Source organism: Rhipicephalus microplus, chromosome 8 (assembly GCF_043290135.1).
Source record: "Rhipicephalus microplus isolate Deutch F79 chromosome 8, USDA_Rmic, whole genome shotgun sequence".
Taxonomy (NCBI): domain Eukaryota; kingdom Metazoa; phylum Arthropoda; class Arachnida; order Ixodida; family Ixodidae; genus Rhipicephalus; species Rhipicephalus microplus.
In genome coordinates, this window is record NC_134707.1 from 115,840,640 (window position 1) to 115,857,788 (window position 17,149).

Below are 17,149 nucleotides of genomic sequence, written 5' to 3' on the forward strand. Positions count from 1 at the left end.
CAAACACACTTGGCCTTACCCCAACACGAGTCTCCGCTCATAGTTCTCGTATTACAATAGGGAGGGAGTAACGTAGAAAGATATTCGTAGGAGATACCCTAATGAAATCGAAAACATCAAACACAGTTGGCCTTACCCCAACACGAGTTTCCACCCCAACACGAGCTTCCACTCATAGTTCTCATATTACAAAAGGCAGGGAGGTAACATAGAAAGTTATTGGTAGGAGATACCCTAATGGAATCGAAAACTTCAAACACAGGTTGCCTTACCCCAACACGAGTCTTTACTCATAGTTCTCATATTACAAAGGGAGGGGGGTAACATAGAAAGTTATTCGTAGAAGATACCCTAATGAAATCGAAAACTTCAAACACCGGTGGCCTTACCCCAACACGAGTCTCCACTCATAGTTCTCATATTACAAATGGGAGGGAGGTAACATAGAAAGTTATTCGTAGGAGATACCCTAATGAAATCAAAAACTTCAAACACAGGTGGCCTTACCCCAACACGAGTCTCCGCTCATAGTTCTCGTATTATATAAGGAAGGGGGTAATATAGAAAGTTATTCGTATGAGATACCCTAATGAAATCGAAAACTTCAAACACAGTTGGCCTTACCCCAACACGAGTCTCCGCTCATACTTCTCGTATTACATAAGGGAGGGGGTAACATAGAAAGTTATTCGTAGGAGATACCCTAATGAAATCGAAAACTTCCAACACAGGTGGCCTTACCCTCAACACAAGTCTCCACTCATAGTTCTCATATCACAAAAGGAAGGGGGGTAACATAGAAAGTTATTCGTGGGAGATACCTTAATGAAATCGAAAAGTTCAAACACAGGTGGCCTTACCCCAACACGAGTCTCCACTCATAGTTCTCATATTACAAAAGGGAGGGGGGTAACATAGAAAGTTATTCGTAGGAGATACCCTAATGAAATCGAAAACTTCAAACACAGTTGTGCTTACCCCAACACGAGTTTCCACCCCAACACGAGTTTTCACTCATAGTTCTCATATTACAAAAGGAAGGGGGGTAACATAGAAAGTTATTCGTAGGAGATACCCTAATGAAATCGAAAACTTCAAACACAGGTGGCCTTACCTCAACACGAGTCTTCACTCATAGTTTTCTTATTACAAAAGGGAGGAGGTAACATAGAAAGTTATTCGTAGGAGATACCCTAATGAAATCAAAATCTTCAAACACAGGTGGCCTTACCCCAACACGAGTCTCCGCTCATAGTTCTCGTATTACATAAGGGAGGGGGTAACATAGAAAGTTATTCGTAGGAGATACCCTAAAGAAATCGAAAACTTCAAACACAGGTGGCCTTACCCCAACACGAGTCTCCGCTCATAGTTCTCGTATTACATAAGGGAGGGGGTAACATAAAATTTATTCGTAGGAGATACCCTAATGAAATCAAAAACTTCAAACACAGTTGGCCTTACCCCAACACGAGTTTCCACCCCAACACGAGTTTTATTTATTTATTTATTTATTGTACCCTCAGGGCATACAGCATTATAGAGGGGAGTGGGTTTAGAAGAAAAAAATACAATTGAAACGAGAAAAACAAATCACATTCAGTACATGCGTACAACACTCGAGAACAACGTGTAAATGAAGCACCGCGACAACAGAAAGCACCGCGACAAATCAAACAAGGAATCGAAAAATCAAAATCAAACAAGGAAGCACCGCGAAAAAAAGAAAAAAAATGAAAAAAAATACAAAATGACACAGCGTATTTGCGATACACAAATGAACGGTAACCGAACAGCAGCAAACAAAACAAGGGAAAAAGAAAATGCGTTGAGCACATCAATGCATAAAATTTTCTTGTGCCGCCCGAAAGCGTTCATGATTAGTAATCGTGACTAGTGACGCAGGCAGGTTGTTCCAATCATGGCATGTTTTTTGTAAAAAAGAATGGGAGTATGTTACGGTGTTTTGGCGCGGAATATGAACCTTGTAATGATGGTCGAGGCGTTCAGATAGGAAAAAAGGAGGATTGAGCCAACGTGATTTAAGTATGGGGTTATGGTGATACGCTTTATGCAGCACACAAAGGCGAGCAAGTTTCCGGCGAGTACCAAGAGGAGCAAGGTCAAGGCTGGTCCACTCATAGTTCTCATATTACAAAAGGAAGGGGGGTAACATAGAAAGTTATTCGTAGGAGATACCCTAATGAAATCGAAAACTTCAAACACAGGTGGCCTTACCCCAACACGAGTCTCCACTCATAGTTCTCATATTACAAAATGGAGGGGGGTAACATAGAAAGTTATTCGTACGAGATACCCTAATGAAATCGAAAACTTCAAACACAGGTGGCCTTACCCCAACACGAGTCTCCGCTCATAGTTCTCGTATTATATAAGGAAGGGGGTAATATAGAAAGTTATTCGTATGAGATACCCTAATGAAATAGAAAACTTCAAACACAGTTGGCCTTACCCCAACACGAGTCTCCTCTCATAGTTCTCGTATTACATAAGGGAGGGGGTAACATAGAAAGTTATTCGTAGGAGATACCCTAATGAAATCGAAAACTTCAAACACATTGGCCTTACCCTCAACACAAGTCTCCACTCATAGTTCTCATATTACAAAAGGTAGGGGGTAACATAGAAAGTTATTCGTAGGAGATACCCTAATGAAATTAAAAACTTCAAACACACTTGGCCTTACCCCAACACGAGTCTCCGCTCATAGTTCTCGTATTACATCAGGGAGGGGGTAACATAGAAAGTTAGTCGTAGGAGATACCCCAATGAAATCGAAAACTTCAAACACAGTTGGCCTTACCCCAACACGAGTCTCCGCTCATAGTTCTCGTATTACATAAGGGAGGGGGTAACATAGAAAAATATTCGTAGGAGATACCCTAATGAAATCGAAAACTTCAAACACAGGTGGCCTTACCCCAACACGAGTCTCCGCTCATAGTTCTCGTATTATATAAGGAAGGGGGTAATATAGAAAGTTATTCGTATGAGATACCCTAATGAAATAGAAAACTTCAAACACAGTTGGCCTTACCCCAACACGAGTCTCCTCTCATAGTTCTCGTATTACATAAGGGAGGGGGTAACATAGAAAGTTATTCGTAGGAGATACCCTAATGAAATCGAAAACTTCAAACACAGTTGGCCTTACCCTCAACACAAGTCTCCACTCATAGTTCTCATATTACAAAAGGTAGGGGGTAACATAGAAAGTTATTCGTAGGAGATACCCTAATGAAATCGAAAACTTCAAACACAGTTGGCCTTACCCCAACACGAGTCTCCGCTCATAGTTCTCGTATTACATAAGGGAGGGGGTAACATAGAAAAATATTCGTAGGAGATACCCTAATGAAATCGAAAACTTCAAACACAGTTGGCCTTACCCTCAACACAAGTCTCCACTCATAGTTCTCATATTACAAATGGGAGGGGGTAACATAGAAAGTTATTCATAGGAGATACCCTAATGAAATTGAAAACTTCAAACACACTTGGCCTTACCCCAACACGAGTCTCCGCTCATAGTTCTCGTATTACAATAGGGAGGGAGTAACGTAGAAAGATATTCGTAGGAGATACCCTAATGAAATCGAAAACATCAAACACAGTTGGCCTTACCCCAACACGAGTTTCCACCCCAACACGAGCTTCCACTCATAGTTCTCATATTACAAAAGGCAGGGAGGTAACATAGAAAGTTATTGGTAGGAGATACCCTAATGGAATCGAAAACTTCAAACACAGGTTGCCTTACCCCAACACGAGTCTTTACTCATAGTTCTCATATTACAAAGGGAGGGGGGTAACATAGAAAGTTATTCGTAGAAGATACCCTAATGAAATCGAAAACTTCAAACACCGGTGGCCTTACCCCAACACGAGTCTCCACTCATAGTTCTCATATTACAAATGGGAGGGAGGTAACATAGAAAGTTATTCGTAGGAGATACCCTAATGAAATCAAAAACTTCAAACACAGGTGGCCTTACCCCAACACGAGTCTCCGCTCATAGTTCTCGTATTATATAAGGAAGGGGGTAATATAGAAAGTTATTCGTATGAGATACCCTAATGAAATCGAAAACTTCAAACACAGTTGGCCTTACCCCAACACGAGTCTCCGCTCATACTTCTCGTATTACATAAGGGAGGGGGTAACATAGAAAGTTATTCGTAGGAGATACCCTAATGAAATCGAAAACTTCCAACACAGGTGGCCTTACCCTCAACACAAGTCTCCACTCATAGTTCTCATATCACAAAAGGAAGGGGGGTAACATAGAAAGTTATTCGTGGGAGATACCTTAATGAAATCGAAAAGTTCAAACACAGGTGGCCTTACCCCAACACGAGTCTCCACTCATAGTTCTCATATTACAAAAGGGAGGGGGGTAACATAGAAAGTTATTCGTAGGAGATACCCTAATGAAATCGAAAACTTCAAACACAGTTGTGCTTACCCCAACACGAGTTTCCACCCCAACACGAGTTTTCACTCATAGTTCTCATATTACAAAAGGAAGGGGGGTAACATAGAAAGTTATTCGTAGGAGATACCCTAATGAAATCGAAAACTTCAAACACAGGTGGCCTTACCTCAACACGAGTCTTCACTCATAGTTTTCTTATTACAAAAGGGAGGAGGTAACATAGAAAGTTATTCGTAGGAGATACCCTAATGAAATCAAAAACTTCAAACACAGGTGGCCTTACCCCAACACGAGTCTCCGCTCATAGTTCTCGTATTACATAAGGGAGGGGGTAACATAGAAAGTTATTCGTAGGAGATACCCTAAAGAAATCGAAAACTTCAAACACAGGTGGCCTTACCCCAACACGAGTCTCCGCTCATAGTTCTCGTATTACATAAGGGAGGGGGTAACATAAAATTTATTCGTAGGAGATACCCTAATGAAATCAAAAACTTCAAACACAGTTGGCCTTACCCCAACACGAGTTTCCACCCCAACACGAGTTTTATTTATTTATTTATTTATTGTACCCTCAGGGCATACAGCATTATAGAGGGGAGTGGGTTTAGAAGAAAAAAATACAATTGAAACGAGAAAAACAAATCACATTCAGTACATGCGTACAACACTCGAGAACAACGTGTAAATGAAGCACCGCGACAACAGAAAGCACCGCGACAAATCAAACAAGGAATCGAAAAATCAAAATCAAACAAGGAAGCACCGCGAAAAAAAGAAAAAAAATGAAAAAAAATACAAAATGACACAGCGTATTTGCGATACACAAATGAACGGTAACCGAACAGCAGCAAACAAAACAAGGGAAAAAGAAAATGCGTTGAGCACATCAATGCATAAAATTTTCTAGTGCCGCCCGAAAGCGTTCATGATTAGTAATCGTGACTAGTGACGCAGGCAGGTTGTTCCAATCATGGCATGTTTTTTGTAAAAAAGAATGGGAGTATGTTACGGTGTTTTGGCGCGGAATATGAACCTTGTAATGATGGTCGAGGCGTTCAGATAGGAAAAAAGGAGGATTGAGCCAACGTGATTTAAGTATGGGGTTATGGTGATACGCTTTATGCAGCACACAAAGGCGAGCAAGTTTCCGGCGAGTACCAAGAGGAGCAAGGTCAAGGCTGGTCCACTCATAGTTCTCATATTACAAAAGGAAGGGGGGTAACATAGAAAGTTATTCGTAGGAGATACCCTAATGAAATCGAAAACTTCAAACACAGGTGGCCTTACCCCAACACGAGTCTCCACTCATAGTTCTCATATTACAAAATGGAGGGGGGTAACATAGAAAGTTATTCGTACGAGATACCCTAATGAAATCGAAAACTTCAAACACAGGTGGCCTTACCCCAACACGAGTCTCCGCTCATAGTTCTCGTATTATATAAGGAAGGGGGTAATATAGAAAGTTATTCGTATGAGATACCCTAATGAAATAGAAAACTTCAAACACAGTTGGCGTTACCCCAACACGAGTCTCCTCTCATAGTTCTCGTATTACATAAGGGAGGGGGTAACATAGAAAGTTATTCGTAGGAGATACCCTAATGAAATCGAAAACTTCAAACACATTGGCCTTACCCTCAACACAAGTCTCCACTCATAGTTCTCATATTACAAAAGGTAGGGGGTAACATAGAAAGTTATTCGTAGGAGATACCCTAATGAAATTAAAAACTTCAAACACACTTGGCCTTACCCCAACACGAGTCTCCGCTCATAGTTCTCGTATTACATCAGGGAGGGGGTAACATAGAAAGTTAGTCGTAGGAGATACCCCAATGAAATCGAAAACTTCAAACACAGTTGGCCTTACCCCAACACGAGTCTCCGCTCATAGTTCTCGTATTACATAAGGGAGGGGGTAACATAGAAAAATATTCGTAGGAGATACCCTAATGAAATCGAAAACTTCAAACACAGTTGGCCTTACCCTCAACACAAGTCTCCACTCATAGTTCTCATATTACAAATGGGAGGGGGTAACATGGAAAGTTATTCATAGGAGATACCCTAATGAAATCGAAAACTTCAAACACAGGTGGCCTTACCCCAACACGAGTCTCCGCTCATTGTTCTCGTATTATATAAGGAAGGGGGTAATATAGAAAGTTATTCGTATGAGATACCCTAATGAAATAGAAAACTTCAAACACAGTTGGCCTTACCCCAACACGAGTCTCCTCTCATAGTTCTCGTATTACTTAAGGGAGGGGGTAACATAGAAAGTTATTCGTAGGAGATACCCTAATGAAATCGAAAACTTCAAACACAGTTGGCCTTACCCTCAACACAAGTCTCCACTCATAGTTCTCATATTACAAAAGGTAGGGGGTAACATAGAAAGTTATTCGTAGGAGATACCCTAATGAAATTGAAAACTTCAAACACACTTGGCCTTACCCCAACACGAGTCTCCGCTCATAGTTCTCGTATTACATAAGGGAGGGGGTAACATAGAAAGTTAGTCGTAGGAGATACCCCAATGAAATCGAAAACTTCAAACACAGTTGGCCTTACCCCAACACGAGTTTCCACCCCAACACGAGCTTCCACTCACAGTTCTCATATTACAAAAGAAAGGGGGGTAACATAGAAAGTTATTGGTAGGAGATACCTTAATGAAATCGAAAACTTCAAACACAGGGTGCCTTACCCCAACACGAGTCTTTACTCATAGTTCTCATATTACAAAAGGGAGGGGGGTAACATAGAACGTTATTCGTAAAAGATACTCTAATAAAATCGAAAACTTCAAACACAGTTGGCCTTACCCCAACACGAGTTTCCACCCCAACACGAGTTTCCACTCATAGTTCTCATATTACAAAAGGAAGGGGGTTAACATAGAAAGTTATTCGTAGGAGATACCCTAATGAAATCAAAAACTTCAAACACAGGTGGCCTTACCCCAACACGAGTCTCCGCTCATAGTTCTCGTATTACATAAGGGAGGGAGTAACGTAGAAAGTTATTCGTAGGAGATACCCTAATGAAATCGAAAACTTCAAACACAGTTGACCTTACCCCAACACGAGTCTCCGCTCATAGTTCTCGTATTACATAAGGAAGGGGGTAACATAGAAAGTTATTCATAGGAGATACCCTAATGAAATCGAAAACTTCAAACACAGGTGGCCTTACCCCATCACGAGTTTCCACCCCAACACGAGTTTCCACTCATAGATCTCATATTACAAATGGAAGGGGGGTAACATAGAAAGTTATTCGTAGGAGATACGCTAATGAAATCGAAAACTTCAAACACAGTTGGCCTTACCCCAACACGAGTTTCCACCCCAACACGAGTTTTCACTCATAGTTCTCATATCACAAAAGGAAGGCGGGTAACATAGAAAGTTATTCGTAGGAGATACCTTAATGAAATCGAAAACTTCAAACACAGGTGGCCTTACCCCAACACGAGTCTCCACTCATAGTTCTCATATTACAAAAGGGAGGGGGGTAACATAGAAAGTTATTCGTAGGAGATACCCTAATGAAATCGAAAACTTCAAACACAGTTGTGCTTACCCCAACACGAGTTTCCAACCCAACACGAGTTTTCACTCATAGTTCTCAAATTACAAAAGGAAGGGGGGTAACATAGAAAGTTATTCGTAGGAGATACCCTAATGAAATCGAAAACTTCAAACACAGGTGGCCTTACCCCAACACGAGTCTTCACTCATAGTTTTCTTATTACAAAAGGGAGGAGGTAACATAGAAAGTTATTCGTAGGAGATACCCTAATGAAATCGAAAACTTCAAACACAGGTGGCCTTACCCCAACACGAGTCTCCGCTCATAGTTCTCGTATTACATAAGGGAGGGGGTAACATAAAATTTATTCGTAGGAGATACCCTAATTAAATCAAAAACTTCAAACACAGTTGGCCTTACCCCAACACGAGTCTCCACTCATTGTTCTCATATTACAAAAGAGAGGGGGGTAACATAGAGAGTTATTCGTAGGAGATACCCTAATGAAATCGAAAACTTCAAACACAGTTGGCTTTACCCCAACGCAAGTTTCCACCCCAACACGAGTTTCTACTCATAGTTCTCATATTACAAATGGAAGGGGGGTAACATAGAAAGTTATTCGTAGGAGATACCCTAATGAAATCGAAAACTTCAAACACAGTTGGCCTTACCCCAACACGAGTTTCCACCCCAACACGAGTTTTATTTATTTATTTATTTATTGTACCCTCAGGGCATACAGCATTATAGAGGGGAGTGAGTTTAGAAGAAAAAAATACAATTGAAACGAGAAAAACAAATCACATTCAGTACATGCGTACAACACTCGAGAACAACGTGTAAATGAAGCACCGCGACAACAGGAAGCACCGCGACAAATCAAACAAGGAATCGAAAAATCAAAATCAAACAAGGAAGCACCGCGAAAAAAAAGAAAAAAAATGAAAAAAAAATTACAACATGGCACAGCGTATTTGCGATACACAAATGAACGGTAACCGAACAGCAGCAAACAAAACCAGGGAAAAAGAAAATGCGTTGAGCACATCAATGCATAAAATTTTCTAGTGCCGCCCGAAAGCGTTCATGATTAGTAATTTTGACTAGTGACGCAGGCAGGTTGTTCCAATCATGGCATGTTTTTTGTAAAAAAGAATGGGAGTATGTTACGGTGTTTTGGCGCGGAATATGAACCTTGTAATGATGGTCGAGGCGTTCAGATAGGAAAAAAGGAGGATTGAGCCAACGTGATTTAAGTATGGGGTTATGGTGATACGCCTTATTGCGCACACAAAGGCGAGCAAGTTTCCGGCGAGTAGCAAGAGGAGCAAGGTCAAGGCTGGTCCACTCATAGTTCTCATATTACAAAAGGAAGGGGGGTAACATAGAAAGTTATTCGTAGGAGATACCCTAATGAAATCGAAAACTTCAAACACAGGTGGCCTTACCCCAACACGAGTCTCCACTCATAGTTCTCATATTACAAAATGGAGGGGGGTAACATAGAAAGTTATTCGTACGAGATACCCTAATGAAATCGAAAACTTCAAACACAGGTGGCCTTACCCCAACACGAGTCTCCGCTCATAGTTCTCGTATTATATAAGGAAGGGGGTAATATAGAAAGTTATTCGTATGAGATACCCTAATGAAATAGAAAACTTCAAACACAGTTGGCCTTACCCCAACACGAGTCTCCTCTCATAGTTCTCGTATTACATAAGGGAGGGGGTAACATAGAAAGTTATTCGTAGGAGATACCCTAATGAAATCGAAAACTTCAAACACAGTTGGCCTTACCCTCAACACAAGTCTCCACTCATAGTTCTCATATTACAAAAGGTAGGGGGTAACATAGAAAGTTATTCGTAGGAGATACCCTAATGAAATCGAAAACTTCAAACACAGTTGGCCTTACCCCAACACGAGTCTCCGCTCATAGTTCTCGTATTACATAAGGGAGGGGGTAACATAGAAAAATATTCGTAGGAGATACCCTAATGAAATCGAAAACTTCAAACACAGTTGGCCTTACCCTCAACACAAGTCTCCACTCATAGTTCTCATATTACAAATGGGAGGGGGTAACATAGAAAGTTATTCATAGGAGATACCCTAATGAAATTGAAAACTTCAAACACACTTGGCCTTACCCCAACACGAGTCTCCGCTCATAGTTCTCGTATTACAATAGGGAGGGAGTAACGTAGAAAGATATTCGTAGGAGATACCCTAATGAAATCGAAAACATCAAACACAGTTGGCCTTACCCCAACACGAGTTTCCACCCCAACACGAGCTTCCACTCATAGTTCTCATATTACAAAAGGCAGGGAGGTAACATAGAAAGTTATTGGTAGGAGATACCCTAATGGAATCGAAAACTTCAAACACAGGTTGCCTTACCCCAACACGAGTCTTTACTCATAGTTCTCATATTACAAAAGGGAGGGGGGTAACATAGAAAGTTATTCGTAGAAGATACCCTAATGAAATCGAAAACTTCAAACACCGGTGGCCTTACCCCAACACGAGTCTCCACTCATAGTTCTCATATTACAAATGGGAGGGAGGTAACATAGAAAGTTATTCGTAGGAGATACCCTAATGAAATCAAAAACTTCAAACACAGGTGGCCTTACCCCAACACGAGTCTCCGCTCATAGTTCTCGTATTATATAAGGAAGGGGGTAATATAGATAGTTATTCGTATGAGATACCCTAATGAAATCGAAAACTTCAAACACAGTTGGCCTTACCCCAACACGAGTCTCCGCTCATACTTCTCGTATTACATAAGGGAGGGGGTAACATAGAAAGTTATTCGTAGGAGATACCCTAATGAAATCAAAAACTTCAAACACAGGTGGCCTTACCCCAACACGAGTCTCCGCTCATAGTTCTCGTATTACATAAGGGAGGGGGTAACATAGAAAGTTATTCGTAGGAGATACCCTAAAGAAATCGAAAACTTCAAACACAGGTGGCCTTACCCCAACACGAGTCTCCGCTCATAGTTCTCGTATTACATAAGGGAGGGGGTAACATAAAATTTATTCGTAGGAGATACCCTAATGAAATCGAAAACTTCAAACACAGTTGTGCTTACCCCAACACGAGTTTCCACCCCAACACGAGTTTTCACTCATAGTTCTCATATTACAAAAGGAAGGGGGGTAACATAGAAAGTTATTCGTAGGAGATACCCTAATGAAATCGAAAACTTCAAACACAGGTGGCCTTACCTCAACACGAGTCTTCACTCATAGTTTTCTTATTACAAAAGGGAGGAGGTAACATAGAAAGTTATTCGTAGGAGATACCCTAATGAAATCAAAAACTTCAAACACAGGTGGCCTTACCCCAACACGAGTCTCCGCTCATAGTTCTCGTATTATATAAGGAAGGGGGTAATATAGAAAGTTATTCGTATGAGATACCCTAATGAAATAGAAAACTTCAAACACAGTTGGCGTTACCCCAACACGAGTCTCCTCTCATAGTTCTCGTATTACATAAGGGAGGGGGTAACATAGAAAGTTATTCGTAGGAGATACCCTAATGAAATCGAAAACTTCAAACACATTGGCCTTACCCTCAACACAAGTCTCCACTCATAGTTCTCATATTACAAAAGGTAGGGGGTAACATAGAAAGTTATTCGTAGGAGATACCCTAATGAAATTAAAAACTTCAAACACACTTGGCCTTACCCCAACACGAGTCTCCGCTCATAGTTCTCGTATTACATCAGGGAGGGGGTAACATAGAAAGTTAGTCGTAGGAGATACCCCAATGAAATCGAAAACTTCAAACACAGTTGGCCTTACCCCAACACGAGTCTCCGCTCATAGTTCTCGTATTACATAAGGGAGGGGGTAACATAGAAAAATATTCGTAGGAGATACCCTAATGAAATCGAAAACTTCAAACACAGTTGGCCTTACCCTCAACACAAGTCTCCACTCATAGTTCTCATATTACAAATGGGAGGGGGTAACATGGAAAGTTATTCATAGGAGATACCCTAATGAAATCGAAAACTTCAAACACAGGTGGCCTTACCCCAACACGAGTCTCCGCTCATTGTTCTCGTATTATATAAGGAAGGGGGTAATATAGAAAGTTATTCGTATGAGATACCCTAATGAAATAGAAAACTTCAAACACAGTTGGCCTTACCCCAACACGAGTCTCCTCTCATAGTTCTCGTATTACTTAAGGGAGGGGGTAACATAGAAAGTTATTCGTAGGAGATACCCTAATGAAATCGAAAACTTCAAACACAGTTGGCCTTACCCTCAACACAAGTCTCCACTCATAGTTCTCATATTACAAAAGGTAGGGGGTAACATAGAAAGTTATTCGTAGGAGATACCCTAATGAAATTGAAAACTTCAAACACACTTGGCCTTACCCCAACACGAGTCTCCGCTCATAGTTCTCGTATTACATAAGGGAGGGGGTAACATAGAAAGTTAGTCGTAGGAGATACCCCAATGAAATCGAAAACTTCAAACACAGTTGGCCTTACCCCAACACGAGTTTCCACCCCAACACGAGCTTCCACTCACAGTTCTCATATTACAAAAGAAAGGGGGGTAACATAGAAAGTTATTGGTAGGAGATACCTTAATGAAATCGAAAACTTCAAACACAGGGTGCCTTACCCCAACACGAGTCTTTACTCATAGTTCTCATATTACAAAAGGGAGGGGGGTAACATAGAACGTTATTCGTAAAAGATACTCTAATAAAATCGAAAACTTCAAACACAGTTGGCCTTACCCCAACACGAGTTTCCACCCCAACACGAGTTTCCACTCATAGTTCTCATATTACAAAAGGAAGGGGGTTAACATAGAAAGTTATTCGTAGGAGATACCCTAATGAAATCAAAAACTTCAAACACAGGTGGCCTTACCCCAACACGAGTCTCCGCTCATAGTTCTCGTATTACATAAGGGAGGGAGTAACGTAGAAAGTTATTCGTAGGAGATACCCTAATGAAATCGAAAACTTCAAACACAGTTGACCTTACCCCAACACGAGTCTCCGCTCATAGTTCTCGTATTACATAAGGAAGGGGGTAACATAGAAAGTTATTCATAGGAGATACCCTAATGAAATCGAAAACTTCAAACACAGGTGGCCTTACCCCATCACGAGTTTCCACCCCAACACGAGTTTCCACTCATAGATCTCATATTACAAATGGAAGGGGGGTAACATAGAAAGTTATTCGTAGGAGATACGCTAATGAAATCGAAAACTTCAAACACAGTTGGCCTTACCCCAACACGAGTTTCCACCCCAACACGAGTTTTCACTCATAGTTCTCATATCACAAAAGGAAGGCGGGTAACATAGAAAGTTATTCGTAGGAGATACCTTAATGAAATCGAAAACTTCAAACACAGGTGGCCTTACCCCAACACGAGTCTCCACTCATAGTTCTCATATTACAAAAGGGAGGGGGGTAACATAGAAAGTTATTCGTAGGAGATACCCTAATGAAATCGAAAACTTCAAACACAGTTGTGCTTACCCCAACACGAGTTTCCAACCCAACACGAGTTTTCACTCATAGTTCTCAAATTACAAAAGGAAGGGGGGTAACATAGAAAGTTATTCGTAGGAGATACCCTAATGAAATCGAAAACTTCAAACACAGGTGGCCTTACCCCAACACGAGTCTTCACTCATAGTTTTCTTATTACAAAAGGGAGGAGGTAACATAGAAAGTTATTCGTAGGAGATACCCTAATGAAATCGAAAACTTCAAACACAGGTGGCCTTACCCCAACACGAGTCTCCGCTCATAGTTCTCGTATTACATAAGGGAGGGGGTAACATAAAATTTATTCGTAGGAGATACCCTAATTAAATCAAAAACTTCAAACACAGTTGGCCTTACCCCAACACGAGTCTCCACTCATTGTTCTCATATTACAAAAGAGAGGGGGGTAACATAGAGAGTTATTCGTAGGAGATACCCTAATGAAATCGAAAACTTCAAACACAGTTGGCTTTACCCCAACGCAAGTTTCCACCCCAACACGAGTTTCTACTCATAGTTCTCATATTACAAATGGAAGGGGGGTAACATAGAAAGTTATTCGTAGGAGATACCCTAATGAAATCGAAAACTTCAAACACAGTTGGCCTTACCCCAACACGAGTTTCCACCCCAACACGAGTTTTATTTATTTATTTATTTATTGTACCCTCAGGGCATACAGCATTATAGAGGGGAGTGAGTTTAGAAGAAAAAAATACAATTGAAACGAGAAAAACAAATCACATTCAGTACATGCGTACAACACTCGAGAACAACGTGTAAATGAAGCACCGCGACAACAGGAAGCACCGCGACAAATCAAACAAGGAATCGAAAAATCAAAATCAAACAAGGAAGCACCGCGAAAAAAAAGAAAAAAAATGAAAAAAAAATTACAACATGGCACAGCGTATTTGCGATACACAAATGAACGGTAACCGAACAGCAGCAAACAAAACCAGGGAAAAAGAAAATGCGTTGAGCACATCAATGCATAAAATTTTCTAGTGCCGCCCGAAAGCGTTCATGATTAGTAATTTTGACTAGTGACGCAGGCAGGTTGTTCCAATCATGGCATGTTTTTTGTAAAAAAGAATGGGAGTATGTTACGGTGTTTTGGCGCGGAATATGAACCTTGTAATGATGGTCGAGGCGTTCAGATAGGAAAAAAGGAGGATTGAGCCAACGTGATTTAAGTATGGGGTTATGGTGATACGCCTTATTGCGCACACAAAGGCGAGCAAGTTTCCGGCGAGTAGCAAGAGGAGCAAGGTCAAGGCTGGTCCACTCATAGTTCTCATATTACAAAAGGAAGGGGGGTAACATAGAAAGTTATTCGTAGGAGATACCCTAATGAAATCGAAAACTTCAAACACAGGTGGCCTTACCCCAACACGAGTCTCCACTCATAGTTCTCATATTACAAAATGGAGGGGGGTAACATAGAAAGTTATTCGTACGAGATACCCTAATGAAATCGAAAACTTCAAACACAGGTGGCCTTACCCCAACACGAGTCTCCGCTCATAGTTCTCGTATTATATAAGGAAGGGGGTAATATAGAAAGTTATTCGTATGAGATACCCTAATGAAATAGAAAACTTCAAACACAGTTGGCCTTACCCCAACACGAGTCTCCTCTCATAGTTCTCGTATTACATAAGGGAGGGGGTAACATAGAAAGTTATTCGTAGGAGATACCCTAATGAAATCGAAAACTTCAAACACAGTTGGCCTTACCCTCAACACAAGTCTCCACTCATAGTTCTCATATTACAAAAGGTAGGGGGTAACATAGAAAGTTATTCGTAGGAGATACCCTAATGAAATCGAAAACTTCAAACACAGTTGGCCTTACCCCAACACGAGTCTCCGCTCATAGTTCTCGTATTACATAAGGGAGGGGGTAACATAGAAAAATATTCGTAGGAGATACCCTAATGAAATCGAAAACTTCAAACACAGTTGGCCTTACCCTCAACACAAGTCTCCACTCATAGTTCTCATATTACAAATGGGAGGGGGTAACATAGAAAGTTATTCATAGGAGATACCCTAATGAAATTGAAAACTTCAAACACACTTGGCCTTACCCCAACACGAGTCTCCGCTCATAGTTCTCGTATTACAATAGGGAGGGAGTAACGTAGAAAGATATTCGTAGGAGATACCCTAATGAAATCGAAAACATCAAACACAGTTGGCCTTACCCCAACACGAGTTTCCACCCCAACACGAGCTTCCACTCATAGTTCTCATATTACAAAAGGCAGGGAGGTAACATAGAAAGTTATTGGTAGGAGATACCCTAATGGAATCGAAAACTTCAAACACAGGTTGCCTTACCCCAACACGAGTCTTTACTCATAGTTCTCATATTACAAAAGGGAGGGGGGTAACATAGAAAGTTATTCGTAGAAGATACCCTAATGAAATCGAAAACTTCAAACACCGGTGGCCTTACCCCAACACGAGTCTCCACTCATAGTTCTCATATTACAAATGGGAGGGAGGTAACATAGAAAGTTATTCGTAGGAGATACCCTAATGAAATCAAAAACTTCAAACACAGGTGGCCTTACCCCAACACGAGTCTCCGCTCATAGTTCTCGTATTATATAAGGAAGGGGGTAATATAGATAGTTATTCGTATGAGATACCCTAATGAAATCGAAAACTTCAAACACAGTTGGCCTTACCCCAACACGAGTCTCCGCTCATACTTCTCGTATTACATAAGGGAGGGGGTAACATAGAAAGTTATTCGTAGGAGATACCCTAATGAAATCGAAAACTTCCAACACAGGTGGCCTTACCCTCAACACAAGTCTCCACTCATAGTTCTCATATCACAAAAGGAAGGGGGGTAACGTAGAAAGTTATTCGTGGGAGATACCTTAATGAAATCGAAAAGTTCAAACACAGGTGGCCTTACCCCAACACGAGTCTCCACTCATAGTTCTCATATTACAAAAGGGAGGGGGGTAACATAGAAAGTTATTCGTAGGAGATACCCTAATGAAATCGAAAACTTCAAACACAGTTGTGCTTACCCCAACACGAGTTTCCACCCCAACACGAGTTTTCACTCATAGTTCTCATATTACAAAAGGAAGGGGGGTAACATAGAAAGTTATTCGTAGGAGATACCCTAATGAAATCGAAAACTTCAAACACAGGTGGCCTTACCTCAACACGAGTCTTCACTCATAGTTTTCTTATTACAAAAGGGAGGAGGTAACATAGAAAGTTATTCGTAGGAGATACCCTAATGAAATCAAAAACTTCAAACACAGGTGGCCTTACCCCAACACGAGTCTCCGCTCATAGTTCTCGTATTACATAAGGGAGGGGGTAACATAGAAAGTTATTCGTAGGAGATACCCTAAAGAAATCGAAAACTTCAAACACAGGTGGCCTTACCCCAACACGAGTCTCCGCTCATAGTTCTCGTATTACATAAGGGAGGGGGTAACATAAAATTTATTCGTAGGAGATACCCTAATGAAATCAAAAACTTCAAACACAGTTGGCCTTACCCCAACACGAGTTTCCACCCCAACACGAGTTTTATTTATTTATTTAT